This window comes from Citrus sinensis, chromosome 9 (genome assembly GCF_022201045.2).
Source record: "Citrus sinensis cultivar Valencia sweet orange chromosome 9, DVS_A1.0, whole genome shotgun sequence".
Taxonomy (NCBI): domain Eukaryota; kingdom Viridiplantae; phylum Streptophyta; class Magnoliopsida; order Sapindales; family Rutaceae; genus Citrus; species Citrus sinensis.
This window is the reverse complement of record NC_068564.1, coordinates 5,290,215-5,309,022: the sequence shown is the minus strand read 5'-3', so window position 1 is coordinate 5,309,022 and position 18,808 is coordinate 5,290,215.

Below are 18,808 nucleotides of genomic sequence, written 5' to 3'. Positions count from 1 at the left end.
TATTTATTTGATTAATTTACAAAAATAGAAAAATAAATTTAATAGTTGTCGGACCGCACTGCTGCCATCGATACTGCCGCATGGGACGTCATGCGGTATCGTTGGACTAACCAGCCAACGAGCAACGTCATTATATTCTCATAGAGGTGAAAAAATGAATTTGTTTTCTTCAAATCCAATTAAAAAATTTTAAAAACTTTCTAACTTTCTCATATCTGGACAAACATCAAGTATATTGGTCAAATAAATTGCTTGAATCTATAGATCATTAATTTCTTATAATTTTCATATAATTCTCGAGCTGGAATGACATGCTACAGTGGTGGCCGATGGCGACATGTAGTGGCTCCAATGGCGGCAGCAGCGACTCTATTTTTTTTTTTTGAAGTTTGTCAAGCAAAATTTTTAAAATTATAATATATTGGTTAAGAAATTATTTGTATTATGTCAAATTTATTTAGAAACAAATTAAGTTAGATTAATTATAGACTAAAATTATGTTAATAAACTTTTTAAATAGATATAATTACAAATATAATTATATTATTTAAAATATAATTATATGAAAGTTCCCATGTGTTCATAATTATATTCTAAGTAATTCACTATTTCACCAGCAAGTTCCCCTGTGTTCAGTGATGAAGAGCAGCAGCTTCCCGCTCTAATTAACGGCTTAACAGACTTCTGATAAGCCTTCATTACACGTGTCTTCATCTCTGTTATTCTAAGTAACAAAACGACAGTTCAGGCAGCCGTTTTGGTTAAGTGAATCACGTGCAAACCACATGCCTTCCTTGTATAAACAGATGACACGGTATCCTTGTCATATAGCTATCTCAGGACTGTCAACCGACATGTCACGGTGTTGAAAAATCTTCAACCGACTTGTCGCACTTGACTATAAACTAATTTGCAGTTCATATTCAACATTCTCCACTTTGAGCTCAAATCATCCATTCCTCAGGTTCACCCTTCCACTTCTTTCCTGCAGTCTATATCCTGCAGATGCCAGCTGAGTTCATGCAGAACTCAAACTTAGCTCCTGGTACAGCTTTGGTAAGCATGTCAGCAATGTTGCTATCAGTGTGTCTTTTAGCCACCTTAATCACACCCTTTGATATTTCCAATATGACAAAGTGAAGCTTGATATCAATATGCTTGGTCTTTTCGTGGTGAATCTGGTTCTTACTTAGACATATAGCACTTTGGCTGTCACAATGAACTGTGATTTGTTTTTGTTCAAATCCCAGTTCTGTCACCATCCCTCTGAGCCAGATAGCTTCTTTGATTGCCTCTGCAACTGCTGTGTATTCTGCCTCAGTTGTTGATAGAGCAACAATACTCTGTAGTGAAGCCTTCCAGTTTATGGTGCAGCCATTAAGCATGAACATAAAGCCTGTTAAGGACCTTCTTTTATCTAGATCTCTAGCATAATCTGAATCTACATAACCCTCCACACTAACCTCTGCATATTTCTCAGCTCCATAGATCAAACCATAACCAGTTGTACCAGCAAGTTATCTTAAGATCCACACAACAGCCCTCCAATGATCTTTCCCTAGGTTAGCCATATACCTGCTTACCACACTCACTGCATGAGAGAGATCAGGCCTAGTCAGGACCATTGCATACATTAAACATCCAACAACACTTGAGTATGAAAATTTATTCATTTCAGCCTTCTCAGCATCAGAGTTTGGACACTGTTGGTAGGACAGTCTGAAATGAGAGGGCAGTGGTGTCTGTACTGGTTTACATTTATCCATATTAAACTTCTCAAGTACTTTCCTGATGTATTTGTGTTGTGTTAGGCTTAGGATACCACTCTTCCTGTCTCTCTTTAGCTGAACTCGAAGGATCTTCTTTGCAGCACCTAGATCCTTCATCTCAAATGTATTGCTCAGCTGCTGCTTCGGTTCATTTATGAACTCCATCTCCTTACAAGCTATTAACATGTCGTCTACATAGAGCGGCAGGTAGATCTTATCACCACCTTCTATAGTTTTAAAGTAAACACAGCAGTCAAAGCTGCTCCTTTGAAAACCATGATCTGATATAAACCTGTCAAACCTTAGATACCACAGTCTTGGAGACTGTTTTAATCTATACAGTGATTTCCTTAGATGACATACATGATCAGCCTTTTCTGGATCTTCATACCCTTCAGGTTGTGACATCACTATCATCTCATCTATTTCACCATGTAGGAAGGCAGTCTTCACATCCATCTGTTCAAGATGCATGTCTTGCACAGCCACTAGAGATAATAGGGTCCTTAGAGAAGCATGTCTTAACACAGGGGAGAAAACTTCTGTAAAGTCAACCCCCTCTTTCTGAGTGAAGCCTTTTGCAACCAACCTGGCTTTGTATCTTTGTGGCTCAACATCTGGAATTCCCTCCTTGATCCTGTAAATCCATTTGCATCCTACTACCCTCTTGTTTGATGGTCTTTCAATGAGATTCCAGGTGTGATTCTTTTTCAAAGACATCATTTCCTCATCCATAGCCTTGATCCATTCTTCTGCCTTATCACTGTTAATAGCTTCTGAGTATGTTCTAGGTTCATATGTTGCTATTTCATGTTCTGCTGTTAATGCAAATGCAATTAGATCTGCATATGCATATCTTCTAAGAGGTCTTATCACTCTCTTTTCTCTGTCCCTCACTAACTGATAATCTTCACATCTCCCTTGATCACTTGCTGTTTCATTCTCAGTGTCATGTATTTCCATGTCTGTTATGTCTCCAGCCTCTGATCTTGATTTCTGTTTCTGGTTTGAGTTTGTCAGCTCCACCTCAAGATAAGATCTCTCATCTTTATCTTTCAGTTCTGCATTTGTAGTTTTTAAGGATACTGAGTGTTGAAGCATCTCAGCTTCATTAAATACCACATCTCTGCTTATGATTACTTTTGGTGGCTTCATGTCTGTGCACCATAGTTTAAACCCTTTTGCCCCTTCAGGGTAACCAAGAAATACACACTTCAATGCCTTGGGTTCTAATTTGCCTTGCTTGATGTGAGCATATGCTGAACAGTCAAAGATCTTCAAACTGGAGTAATCTGCTGGTTTACCATACCAAAGTTCATATGGTGTCTTGAAGTTAATTCCAGTTGAAGGGCTTCTGTTCACAATGTGGCAAGCTATTGATAGAGCCTCAGCCCACAGGGACATAGGTATCTTAGAGTGAATGAGCATACACCTCACTTTGTTAACTAAGGTTCTGTTCATCCTCTCAGCTAATCCATTTTGCTGAGGTGTATATCTTACTGTTTTGTGCCTCATGATTCCATGCTTGCTGCAAAATTCTTCAAACCTCCTTTTGCAGAATTCTAATCCATTGTCAGTTTTGAGCTTCTTAACCTTCCTATTGGTATGAGTTTCAATCAGTGTTTTCCAGTTTAATTATATTATTTAAAATATAATTATATTCTAAGTAACAAAACTAAAGTGTGAAATAGTCCAAATGAAAAATAAGGCATTTCCTTTGTTTGTATAGTTTTGTAACAAATCAAACATTAGAAAATAGTTTCAATCTTCCCTCCTTTCTTCCACTTTCTTCTCCTCTCATTTCCTTCTCTTCTTCAAACCAAACACCACCCAAAATAAAAAGTTGAAAAATAAAGGGAGAAAATTTTACCTCGCGTGACGCTGCATTTTGTACAAGTAATTTAACATATTCGTGTCAAATCTCAGTAAGTACAAGCATAAATGGGTGGGTAAAAAACTCATAACCCACATCCAAATTAAACCCAAACCAAATTAGGTATTTGGGTTAGTTTGGACTGGTTGAAAATTTATTTAGTTTGGGTTGGGTTCAATCCATTTCAATTTTTGTAGGAAAGACTGTTAACTGTTAAGTGCCAAAAGTCCCTGTATAAGCATTGAATGTCTTACTGTAACATAGACCAAAAAATTCTGATTTAGATGATACCAAATTTGCCTTCATCATGGTTCATTTGCCGCCGACTAGAGCTGGCAAAACGGGTCATTGGATCGTGTTCATGTCGTGTCAAATTTAGGTCGATCCAAACCTGACCCATTTAATAATCGTGTCAAAATATTGTGATCCAAACCCGACACGAAAAAATAATCTGGTTACCCAATAACCCGCTTAATATCTATATATTAAACAAAAGTTACACCAAATATTTACACATTGCCATACATACGTATGTACATACATACATACATAATTTATTGATATTATAAAATATACATATATAACAAAATATTATACATTTACACTATTGAAGTTTTAATTATATATATGTAAATAATATATATCAATATTATAAAATCTATATGTCTACTAATATTTTACACATTTACACTATTGAAGTTCTATATGTATATAAAATTTTATAAATAAAACACTTTGTTTATATTTTTCATTTCAAAGAATAAAAATAAAAGAGAAAATCATCCCTAATATTTGAGTTTTGACCACAAGAACTATAAATTATTTTAAAATAGAAAATATAATCGGGTCATTGATCGGGTAAATGGGTCAAGACTTTTAACCCTAACCTGACACGGAAAAAAATCGTGTCGACCCGGACCTAACCTATTTAATAATCGTGTTAAATTCGATGACCCATACTCATTTATTCATGCCGTGTTCCTGTCGAGTAATTGGATCGTGTCAAATTTTGCTAGCTCTACCGCCGACATCGACAACGATGGCACCAGTGAAGCAACAATCACGCCGGTGGCTTAAATCAAATTTTTTAATAATTAATCAAGAAATAGCATTGATTGTAAAATTAATTATTAATTAATTTTTTTTGTAGGTTATAAATAGAAAATAAAAATTCAATAATTTTTGCATTAAACAATTTTAAAATAACAATTAAGTTTTACCTCAAAATTGAAAAAGACATAAGTATCCATTTGGTCATTTCTACAAACATAGATGAGTAATTTTCAATCATAACTTGAATTTTATTTGGAAAGAAATTCTTTAATAATTTAAATTTATCAAATGCGCTATTGAATTATTTTTAGACTATAATACAATCCAAACATGTCCTATGTCAACCCAAACTCAAACCATATTAAAATAATTTGATTTGGGTTGGGTTATAAAGACTTTGGGTTAAATTCAAATATGTTTGGTTTGGTTTAGATTAATCTTAAACCCAACTAAAACCAATCCAAGCCCACCCATTTTATTACATTTATCAATTAAAGAGAAAAGGAAAAAAAAAATCCCAAACGGTATCTAATAATAAGTCTGGTACTTATTATTAGATAATTGATGTCGCGATAAATGGAAGCAGAATATTTCTTCTTGAAAAATTCAGAGAATGAAAGCTCGGTAGCTCTTTGATGCAATGAACTTTGGAGATATTTCATGTAATAAGATTAAATATGCTTTGGAGACGGAATCAAAGTAACAAGAAGTACTGACTTTAATTAAAATCACAAATTGTGTTTTGTCCTATGTAGTAGAATTCCAAATTTACAACTGAGCCCTGCCTTGGTGGGACAAGGAAATTGATTGTACCTTAATTTAGTGGATAAGACGGACAAAGCCCAAATTCATTTGATACTTGTGCAAGTTGCTGCTGACTGTTGGTGTGCAGCGAGCAATTTGTGCTGTTTTATTCAAGCACTACCTCTGTCCAGTCTATTAGTATCAATTGTGATCTGTCAACGTTTTCCAGTAGACTCTGTTGATGCGAGATCCTGGTTTTCTGCTCGTCCACGACCAGGATCTCTCTTCGTAAGACTTCCTCTCCGCAAATATCTGCGTACACAGAGACAGGTCAGAGCACGCCGGGTGTTTTCCTGGCTAAACCCTCTGATGCTCAAGTCAGAAACGTAGGCTTTGCCTTTTTGGGAAACACGCCACTAATATTATGACTCTTTTTCTAATCTCTCAATAGAAAACTCTTTTCTTATGTTCTAATCTAAAAAAGTCTAACCCCTTTACCTTCGTTGGTTACCTTTTTATAGCCTTTCTTTAAATTCGGCCCTTCCTGCAATCCACGTCCATCACCTCTCTCAACACTCTGAAGTGGGTGCGTTATTACCGTAGTTGTGGCTGGGTGGACTCCGTGCCTTGATTCTCGGGCAACGATGCACGTCTTGCTACCAGACATCTGCTGATCATGGTTGGTCTTGTAGAAGTATTACCCCCAAACAGACTCCACAACAGTGGGATAAAAACCGTGTACTGAGTCATTTTCTGTACATTAGTAAGCGGGGCCAATGCACAATTAATTATTAAATACTGGGCTAGTCGCTAGTCCCCACATTAGCAAAGAGTGAGCCCCATGAGCCATAAAAGCCGTCACCTTGCCTTGTGCCGCTGCTTAATAAACTCACTCAACACACTCGTTCTCTTCATTTCAGTTCCATTCTCATTCATATGTCCAACATGACAACATTGGAAGAAGAATTATCCATCCTGGAATTCATTCGCCAGTTTTCTTCTCGGAGACTTTACCTCCTTAGACGACCCAAATCTCTCTTTTCTCCAGCCTATGGAGTCAGAATTCCCTGTGATCAAATCCGAACCCGACTCCCCCACCCTCTGTGAAATAATAAAACCTGAAACATTGGACATAACGTGTTTGGGTTCCAGTAATTGGACAACATGACCTCAAAAGTATGGAGAGAATATGGTAGAAGAGCACTGCTCGAGGATGGCGGCGTAGAACCTGAGCCGCCTCCGGGTGGCACAGTAGATGCCGAACCTCCAGTGGAGGTGGAAGAAGTAGTAGGACTTTGGCCAGGAGCTGCAGATGGACTAGCGCCGGGGCTTCCATCGGACTCAACTTCATTCCTAAGTCTCTGGCTGGCTTGGCAATGACCTGGTATTCCGCAAATGAAGTAATAGATACCGGGCGCATTGAGAGTGATGGCGTCAGAGCCTGAGATGTGATGTTTTATCGAGCTTTTGCATTGCATGCAACGTAATCTGCCTCAGTCACTTCATGCACGTCGTGCATGGCGTTGTTATACTTGAAAACTGCATTAATTAAGCCATGCAATTAGGAGATGCATGATTTTGTAATTAAGTGTGTAGTTGTATAATCTTCTCGGTTCTCCACAATTCAATATATAAGAAATTACTCAATCACTAGACTTATAAATAACAGATTGTGTACGTACGTGCGCCTTTAGTACTTAGGGTTTGAGCATATATTACTCTGTCAGTCTATGTATTTGTAATAATTACCCAAAAGATTCATGCAGTATATCTGTTTCGGTTGAAATCTGCTCAATTATTCTATATTTTTCACCTATTAAGAAGAAGAGATGAAAGAATGGGTCAGGAGATATGCTAGCTATCGTAGGTCTTTGCTGTAGAGCCTGTACCCAGTGGAATTGTCCTCTGTTTGAGATAAAATCTCTCCTCTATAGCGATGCAAAGGATTTTCCAAGATGTGAATTTTGTTAATTTTCTTCTTATGCTTTAGTGCCATATATATTTTGAAGGTATGGATTGTTACGTCCCTGCTAAATAGTTGCGCTTAGATTTTTCATTTTGCAAATAAAATTTTTCGTTCTTTCGGAGTTTAAGCGACCTGCCCCCCCCACAAAAAAAAAAGTAGCGGACCAAATCACAAACTCACCGAGGGTATCACCAACTTTGAATTCTTTTCCATCTACCCATGAATAGTAATCAACTTTGCCTTGTGTCGTCCAGCCGGCATTGTCACCAACGGTATAAGTAGTAGCTGCCACGGAGGCTCCAAAGAGAGCCATGATTGTCAAGGAAATCACAGCGCTCTTTACCGCTGCCATTATTACTTTATTATACTGATTTAAAATTAATTACCAAAACTTCTAATAATGAGAGAGTTTATATAGGCTTTGGTACTTCTTTGCCACCAAGCATTGCTGTCTATATTTAGCTTGAGACTGGTGTTTTATCCGAGCGATGTGCAAGGAAATGATCGGAAAACAAAATATCTAACTTGGACTATTTAAAAATAGGATACAAGTAATGAAATTAATTACTGGAATAACAGAAATAACTGTAATAATGGGAAATAACAGAAACGGAAAAATTATGGATGTGTTTGAACATCCCTTTTGATTCATCGACCGATTTTTTTTTTTAAAAAAAAAATCACGAGTTATAAGTCCATAAAAAATATTAGAGAATTTAAATCGATTCTCACCGTTTAGTGCTCTTTTAAATGTTAATCTATTCCACGTTTATAAGCATAATATCTACGGTTTTTATCATATTTACTAGCAACCAGTGGCGGACCCAGGAATTTAAGCCAGAGGGGGCTTGCTATAAATTATCTTCTCTAAGTATTCGTTATTTCACTAGTTTTCATAACTTAGAAGAAAAAATGGTTGATAAGAAAAAAAAATTACTTGTGAATAATCTGCAAATCTTACTGCATAACATTGGGTTTGATATATTTTGATTATCCTCAGACTGGTTTATTATTATTTTTTTTTTGTTTAAACCACCCGATTTCCGGCGACCGCATTGGGCCCCGACTAATTCGGATTCGGGGTGTAGTCACAGTTAAGGCTCTTTACCCCTCCCAAATGGTGTGTTTAGTGGGGATTGAACCCGAGAGCTCTTCCCACTTACCCAGCCTGCGTTGCCAACTGAGCCACAACCGTTTGGTGACTGGTTTATTATTTTATTTGTCAGTACAACATAATCATCATTAACAATTAAAAAAATGATGAGTAAAATTTTTTATTTTTGTTTATTAAAAAAAACATTTTGATTTAATTTCATAATAATTTTCCGGATGAGTTTCTTAATCATCTTGAATGCAGTAGATCTATAGAGGATATAAGAAAAGAATTGAGAAAAAGAGCCATAAGCACTAAATTTTAAAACCAAAAATAGAATATAAAATAATTGTTTTAGAATAAACTGTAAAAATATTTTACTAAAGAGTGAGACTACTAGCAGCCCTCCAAAATCTTTATAAACCTCTACTAGATGCACATTTATGATTTCTAAGTACACTCTTCTTTTTTTTTTTTAATTCCACAAATAATCATTTTATTTTCTCCTCATTCCGAACACGGAAATGAGAATCTTTGTACAAAATATTTTCAGTAGTATTTATGAATAATTATCAAATATTTGATTAACTACAAAGCTCAATTTTTATTTAACTATATTTCTTTCTTTTTGTTTTTTATCAGTTTTAAATTTAAATATTTGGGACCGAAAGTTTTTCAACATATCAAAGCATTAGGGAAAAAGCTGTCTTATTTTAAATCAATAATGGAACTTTACTGAAAAAATGAATACCGGCAATGATCGATCAGACAATCATACAGAGGTGTAGTTTAAACTATAAAGAGGCCTCTTTACTAAAGCATATTTGAAATTGGGGATGTCAAGGAATTTTGTTGGATCTTAACAGGTTCACACTTTAAAATTTGAAAACACACAAGGGGCTTACAATTTTCATTTAAAGCTATTTCAAGGCCCTGAGTGGGTCCGCTTGTGCTTGCAATTATGCCTGACTCTAATTATATTTGGAGTAATGCACTAATTTCAATGGCTCTAATATTTGGGCCCTAACTAGTTTGACAACTTATTTGTAATTAGCATATCAACTATATTAGGATGTAACAGGTAGTAGTGGTTTTAGCATTAAACAAATTAAGCAGTTTTTCAGGCTTCAATGCTCCATATTTAGATAGTTATCAATTTTTAAGTATCTGTTTCTTAATTAGTATAAGTAATAATTTTTTTATGATACTAAAATAGTTTAAGTTATTTATATATTTTAAGAGTCCAGCTATGTTTGGCACCGTATGTTTTGCCTTTTTCAAAGGATAATTTTTGGATACCTCCCCTAAGGTTTGCACCTGCTACACTTAGAGAGAATCCTTGCATATATTGACATATAGCACCTTTGAAGGTATATAAGTGCTAGAGTGCCGTTTGGTAGTTAAGGGTAGAAATGTAATTGCAATCATTTAAATTTTTTAAACTATAAAGAATTTATTGACCGATTAAACAAGTCACTATGCACCAGAATGCACAGTGAGTAATTGAAAAATCACTATGCACTTTGAATACAAAGCATGGAACCGTGTGAAAACTAAGGGGGGAGCAACCCATCTCCACTTCTTCTCATCGACTTCACTTTAAAATATATAATACCCACTTGATTCAGCTCAAATGAACTTGTGATATAGTGAGAAATAACCTCTCTGAGATTAAGCATGTTAAGAAGTAAATTATGTCGGTGGCCGACATTTAAGCAGTCAATCATTAAAGAGCATAAGGTGTGTATTTCCATCGAAACTTGAAGCTTAATTTTGGGTTAATTTTCGTCTTGCATTTTGTTCAATAGGATGCTAGGTTGTGCTTCAATTAATTGAGAAGACTGTATAGTGTTCTGAAAATTTGAAATAGTTATCGAAATAAGTTGAAAATCACTTAAAATTTTGGGTAAAAAACAAAAAACATTTGATTTTTTAAGAGACAAGAAAGTGAGGATCTGAGTGCCTGCTAAATTTGACTTGCTCTGCTCTTCATATTAAAAAAAAACTTGTTGCTGGAAATGCAAAGTTGTTGCTACCGAGAATGGTTAGTGAATTTTTTCTTATGTTTTGTTTTCGGTAATAGTTTATAGGTCATGCTAATAAAATGATGATTGGCTACTCTCTTTTGTAAGTTGTACTTAAGATATTCATAAAAAATTAGTTATAGAGGTTACAATAAATTTGTTTCTCAATCGATTGATACTTGGGTACAGGGGGAAGATAAAGACATGCATTGTTTGTTCATAAATTTATCCTTTTATGATTTAACCTGTTCTAAAATAGGGTATCTATGTATCTTAGTCTATTTCAACATCCTTGTTCTACTGTCTTTCTTCCACTTTGCATCTTTTTACAGTTTTACATACACATCGCATTGTTATGCACTTTGCCCATTAATTTAGGAACTACATACACTGTTATCAATCTAGTACTGACAATGTGTTACTCTTTATCAACTTGATCATTTGATCCATAATGATTGTTACACCAACACATACTATAACATACATCTAGTTTTAGGTAATCTTTTATATTTTTTAATAATTATTCACAAATAATAATAATTCACTCATCAACTGAATAAAGTCATAGCTCATGCATTTTCTGAATTTTTTTATGTGAAGTTATTTTTAAGATTGTTGATGAAGTAAATGGCATTGATTAAGGCTAGTTACTTTTGTCATTGTTTATGGAGCTTAATATACTTTGACATTGAGGCAATGATAGATGGTGAAGTTTTTGCAGTTGGTCTTGTTATTCTAGATCACTATAGCCTGCATAAAATATAGGTTGATAGTAGGGATGTTTGTTGGGGTCACCCTATTAGGGATGCGAATGGGATAAGGGTTCCAGTGATGTTTCCATGGCAGACTAAGCAGCAAATATTACTAACTAATAAAGACTTACTAGAGGCATTTGAACAACTCAGAGTAAAGGGGTATAGTTGGGTAAGATTTATGGTCACACTTGATGAAGACTTTTTACCATATTTTTCTTCAATGGTCCAGCCAAGTGAAACAACAACAGAGGTGGTCCTAAATTTGAATGAAACGAAACCTTAGCAGATAAGTGCACACAACAATTGAATAATGATGTGGAAATTGGAAACGAAAAGAAGGAAAATTGTTTTAAGGCATTTTTAGATGAATTTGAATATGATTATAAGGCTGATGGCTCTGATCTAGATTATGCTTTTAGAGATGAAGGTAACAACTGTGATGATCTTGAAGACTACAAATCTGGGGATGATAGTAGAGATGAGTTATATGATGATATTTTTTAAGAACAAGCTTGTAATAGATATGAAAAGAGTGCTGGTGGTTTTGAGTTTAGTTCTGTTGGCTATGAGATAGTATTGAGACCATGACAATTGTTTGTCAATGTGTAGGAGTTTAAAAAAGTTTTGAAGGCGTTCGCAATTAAGAATGGATTCAAACTGAAGAGGTTGAAAATGAGAAGATAAGAGTAACATGTGTGTGTGCAGCACCAAATTGCACTTGGAGAATCCATGCAAGTCCTAATTAGAACCGAAGGTCGTTCCAAATTAAGACCTACTGCCCATGGCACATCTGTCCTGGAGTTGATGACAATTATGAGGCAACTTTAGATTGGATAGTAGCCACATATTTGCATCTATTCAAAGCGAATCCTAACTTGAAAATTTCTGTTATTGTGGTTGTTTTGATGCAGAGTTATAGAATTGAATGCAACAATTAAATGCTATATAAAGCTAAAAGGAAAGCACTTAAGTTACTCGGTGAAGACCACAAGACTAGTTACAGTAAATTCTTTAGATATATGCATGCCTTATTAAATTTCAATCCTAATTCCACTGTCTCTCTTGAAAGGATTGGCTTGGTGGTGCTCAATTTCCCACATTTAAGAGGTTCTTCTTGTGTATATATAGATAGTAGTAGAAAAGGGATTTAATTAAAGGTGTATGCCATTAATTTGGGGTAACAGTTGTCACTTAAAATGAATATATAAAAATGTACTCCTAACAACTGTGAGCATTGACGCAAATAATGGGATTTATCCTTTAGCTATATGTGTGGTTGAGTCTAAGAATAATGAGTAATGACAGTATTTTATGGAGAAACTATATGATCAAGTAGGTTGTAATGGTGGTGAAGGTTTATACTTTATGAGTGATAGACAAAAGGATGTCCTCAATGCCTTGGATAGAGTGTTCCCTTTATCAATAAAGAGGTACTACTATAGATACATTTATTCAAATTTTAAGAACAAGTTTCCCCAACTTGTTACTGAAGAAAGTGTTCTGGAGAGCATGTAGGAGTTCTAACGCTGCTGACTTTAATTCCCACATGGAAGAACTAAAGACTATAACTCCGAATGGCTATGAATGGTTGATGAAAATTCCCATTGCATGTTAGGCAAATCGTTTGTTCCTCCCTCACACCAAATGCAACCATGTTACTAATAACATGATTGAATCCTTCAACAATTGGATCAACAATTTCAGAGGTTTGCCAATTGTAAGGATGTCTGGGGAAATACAAAGGAAAACCATGCAGTTGATTTATAAAAGGCACGAGGCAGCCCTTGAATGGAATTGTGAGCTTCCATAAGTTGTGATAAGGAAGATTATTGAGAGAAGAGTAGAAGCAAAGTCACTCTCTGTCATCTTTGGGCATAATGAGACATTCGAGATACTTGAAGACGTGACACAGATCACTATTTTTGATCTGTTGAGGAAGAAATGTAACTATGGTGAATGGTGTATTTCTGGACTTTCTTGCAAACATGCCCTCCGTTGCATATATACAAAGAAGTATCATGTGGAAGACTATATACATCCATATCTTAAAAAGGCAGCTTTCATTGAGACTTACAAACATCAATTTAAACCAACTCTTGATGAGAAAAAGTGCCCACTCATATTTTATGACAATTTGCAGCCACCAACAACTATAAAGACAATTGACAGACCTCAAACTAAGAGAATGAAAGAAAATGGTGAATCTTCAACCTTCTAGAGAAGCTTAAATGTAAGGTGCTTTCACTATGACTAGTGAGGACATAATAAGAGAACTCGCCTAAGGACAGCTAGTGATTATGAGCAGAAAAAAGTTATGGAAAAGGTAAAACAATTTATTAAAATTAATCTTAATTTTAACATAAAATTACACCTGATCACTGAAATAATTAATAATTTTTATTTTACGAGGCACCAATTGCTCAGACTAGTTCAGATATAAGAAATATAATGAGCCAAACACAGTCATATGCCCATGATAATGGTAATATTAATGTTGGAAATATCTGTAGTGAATAAACAATCTTAATTTTGTAGTTCTATTGTCATTAACCTTAAAGCATCCGGCAAATTTAAGAACATAGAGCTAAGAATATATGAGAAGAGAAAGCATGTTATCTAACCCCATATTCTTTTTTTTTTTTTTACAGGGATCAGATGATGCAACACTTTTGCAATACCCAAGCATCAACAGATGGTGTATCATCTCTTGTTCATCTAACATATAAGTTTGCGTTCTTTTGATTCATATTTTGTTGAAATGTAGAAACTTTTATACTAATGCCAAAAAATAGGTCATATATGCCTTTCTTGACTTAATTACAGCAACCTATTATGATAGATAGTTGCTTTATTGCATATTTATATGGTGTGCTTATGTCAATTGTAAGGGTTGGGTGTGTTATAATCTAAGAAAATGAATGTTCAAAGTCAATTTTTGCTAGAATGTCAATTATATTATAGTTTGATTTAAATTTATTGTTGTTGCCTATTGTTTCTGCTCATACATTAAGAATGGATTCTATTGTTGTTTCTTATTATTTTAATAATCTGCTGATGTTGAGATGAAGTTCAATTGATTCATAGAATAGAGGCTTAGTTTGGACAGTGAGCTGGTGAAACAATAGTTTATTTTGAAGTGTCTTGGTTTGTCAAATATGCAATTGTGCTTTATAATTGCTTCTCTGGTTTAAATAGTCGGAGACTTTTTTGACTGAAATTGACTACCCAGTAAACAATTGATTGGAACTGATTTTACATGGATTTGGTTTCACAAGTCTCTGATCATACATTAGGAATGGATTTTGTTATTGCTTATTGATAACTCTATGAAATGAGAGTTATTATGCCAATTCTAGGCTTTAAATCAAGATCACTTAGAGAGTAAATGATGTGTTTCTATTGCATTTTTGTTACATTTTGCATAAATAATCATTTTAGTTAGTTTTAATAAGTTTTGCTCAATTTAAAGTAATTTGTGCTCAAATTGTGTGCATAATTATAGGTTTCCAGAGGCTTATAATTCATGGAAGGAATGCTATGCATTAGGCTTGGAAAAATAAGGAAGAATATGGCCACAAAAGAATTAAAACAAACCTGGAACAGTGCAGTTGCTGTAGCCGTTACTGTAGCAATCCTGGAACAACAACAGAGAAAATTATGTGTCGGACAATTCCAGAATTATGATCTGCAGTTTCCTAATCTGACTTATGCGCGTCCTAGACTTCTGTTTATCCTAATTTTCAGCTATAAAAGGAGCACACATCATAAGGAATAGAGAGGGCCGTCACCCAAGGAGAAAAACACAAAGAAACAAAAGAAAAACAAGATTCAAGAGAGAGATTAAGGGCTGCACAAGAGGAAAAATTGCAGAGATCAATTGGGAGTTCAATCCTTCTCTTGATTTCGTGTTTTCTATTTATTCATGGGGATGTGTTTCATGGCTGAAACTTTGTTCTTTATTTTTCTTTTGCAAACCATGAACTAAATTTATTTGTAGTTGAGTGATAAACAATCTTGATAGTTTATTGACTGAATATATGTGTTGCTGTATGTTTGCTGTAGCAGTTTGTTTTGATAGTATTTATTTTTATTCATTATTTCGATTGATCACCCATTTAATGATACAAGTTAGGAGAGAGCTGCAAAATGACATATCTTAGTGGAACATATCATAGTAATACTTGGTTTTAGATTGAGCTTTTTGGATTGAGTTTAACTTATCCCAAAAGGGTCATACTTAATCTAAAATTAGTGATGAACTAGACATATGGATTCACCTTGTAGGGTAAATAGAACTTAAGCGTGTAATGTTATATCTTATGTTGGCATAACAATTTATTACTGTTAGATAGCATATAGATATAAGATATCCAACATGCAACGGCTAATGATGCATAAGGATTCTGCCCAGTGCTGTAGCAGATATTGCAGCAACCGAGCCAAACAATCAATTTTCTCTCACCCATTTAAGCAGGGTTCAAACTCCGTATCCTTTTTTTTTTAAGAACAAGAGGTTTTACTATCTCAAGTAGATGGAATGTACAAAATATGAAAATGAATTTAATTTCATATTCTATGTAGTTAATGTTTTATTATTTTTTGAAACATAACATTTATTTAACATACTATCAATTATTTGAATCTATAATGAAAATATATTAGTTTACTAATAATAACAAAGTGTTAGTTTAAAAATCTGCAAAATCATTTTTGTTTGCTTAAACAAGGACTTTTGTATTGTCCAAATTTGACAATTTTGTGATGTTGGAATATTGTGTTCATGCTGATATATTCAAAAGGTGCTTGTGACATAGGTCTTGACTTCTAGAGGTCTTGACTTCTAGAGGTCTTGGCTTCTAGAGACATCACTGTAATTGAAAATTTGTAGGTGAAAGAGAAATGTGTCAAAATTTAAAAGTCCTTGGCTTTTTTGTTTTTATAACAAATATCAAGACTCCATTATAATTGACTTAGAAAAAGACAAAAAAGGGGTAACACACCTATGTGCCAACATAGTTTTGCCCTATATTATGGGAAAACTAATATTTAGGCTTTACCATATTATTACTCCTATTCATAATTATCTATCTTATTTGATAATCTTCATCTTAAAAATAAGATATATTTTATGGTATATATTGGTGTATAAATACTAATGCTATTAGTGTCAATGTGCAAGTGTACACAACAAGTAATAAAGTGATGAATATTCAAGATCGTCTCCACAGGGATTGATGTTATTAGACTTGCTACAGCAATCTCAACAGTGCAGATTTTGTGTCTAAATTAAGATAAACAATTGATGAAATTAATTTACTAATTAAAATAAAAACACAATAAATAAAATGCAACAAAGTAAATATCACATCAATCTCAAGGATAAAATCAATGGGAATATAAAGTAGTTGAGTGAATAAACTCTTTTAATGGTCTTGATTATTTTTTTAATGTTTGGTTCAGTTGCTACAGCATTTTCTACAGCACTAGGCAGAATCCTTATGTATCCTCAGCCGTCGCATGTTGGATATCTTATATCTATATGCAACCTAACAGTGATCAGTTGCTATGCCAACATAAAATATAGCATTACACGCTTAGGTTCTATTTACCCTACAAGGTGAATCCTTATGTTTAGTTCATCACTAATCTTAAATCAAGCGTGGCCCTTTTGGGACTCAAGTAAAACTCAATTGGGGAAACTTAATTTAAGATCAAGTATTGTTCTGATATGTTTCACTAAGATAGGCCCTTTTGCGGCTCTCTCATAACTTGTATCATTAAATAGGTGATCAACCGAAATAATGAATAAAAATAAATACTATCAAAACAAACTGATACAGCAAACATGTAGCAACACATATATTCAGTCAATAAACCATCAAGATTGTTTATCACTCAACCACAAATAAATTTAGTTAATGGTTTGCAAAAGAAAAATAAAGAACAAAGTTTCAGCCATGAAACACATCCCCATAAATAAATAGAAAACGAAAAAATAAGAGAAGAATAAGAATGATTGGGCTCCCAATTGATTTCTGTAAATTCTCCTCTTGTGCAGCCTTTAATCTCTCTCTGGAATCTTGTTTTTCTTTTGTTTCTTTGTGTTTTTCTCCTTGGGTGACGGCTCTCCTATTCCTTATGATGTGTGCTTCTTTTATAGTTGAAAATTATGGTAAACGGAATCCTAGGGCACGCATTAGTCAGATTAGGAAACTGCAGATCGCAATTCTGCAAGTATCCCACGTAGAATTTTCTCTGTCGTTGTTCCAGGATTGCTACAGCAACTACGCTGTTCCAGATTTGTTTCAATTCTTTTGCAGCTAAGTTTTTCCTCATTTTTACAAGCCTATTGCATCAACATTCATTCTATGAATTATAAGCTTATGGAAACCTACAATTATGTACACAATTTAAGCACGAATTACTTTAAATTAAGCAAAACTCATTAAGACTAAACTAAAATGAATATTTATGCAAAATGTAACAAAAATACAATAGAAACACATCATTTACTCTCTAAGTAATATTAATTTAAGTCTAAAAGTGCTATGATAACTCTCATTTCCTAGAGTTATCACACCCCCAAACTTAAATCATTACTTGTCCTCAAGTAATGACAACAACGCTAACACTTCAATCACACAGTCATGCAACAAATAACTTAGCTCTGTCATCAAATTTGCAAGAATTCTTCCACTCTCAGATCACATTCTTAATCATGCAAAATAGCCTTAGCAGTTTAGTTTTAGACTTATGCCTCATTATGTCCAAAGTGTATGTGTGCCACTTTGATCAAATTCCAGAGGTGCTACAACATTATAAAGACATTGCATATAATTCAAAGGTAGAACACAAATATATTCACATTTGGGGGAGCAGAAATCACAAATATACTCAAACTGTGCTACTACAGTAATAAAAAATTTTTTCAGTTAAACCTTTCAATGCAACATTGAGCTTTCATGTGAATGTCTATCACTTGCAATGACGACACCCAATTACTCATTCAAATTACATGTCAGTGTTGCTACAGCAACGCATTTAGGATGTTATATCTAGGTCTTACCTTTGGACGCCTTTGACTCAAGGCTGAACATGAGGCTCTTGAACAAATCAGGTTACTCAGTATCTTAGGTAGCAGACCTCTTTATTTTTTATTCCTTCATCACAATTTTTTTTTTTGCTTTGCTTTTTGCTTTTATTATATATATATAATTGCTGCAGCACTGCTCATAACTCTTGTTGCCTTTGGACTCAAGTTTGCATATGGGGTGCATACTCAACAACTTAAACCATTGGAGTAGAATTTATTTCATAACAGGCACAATCCAACAAAAAATTTCCCCCAAACTTAAGATATTTTCTACCCTTTTTTTGGCTTTCCTCGCTCTCTACAGCATTCTCATAAAACGCAACCAAAGTCTAAGTGTCGGGACAGAAATTCAACCTCTATCTATAACTATCTCTACTTGGCATTCCCATAAATACTGAATAACACTCAATTTATCTTCATTAGGTTTTCAAATCCATA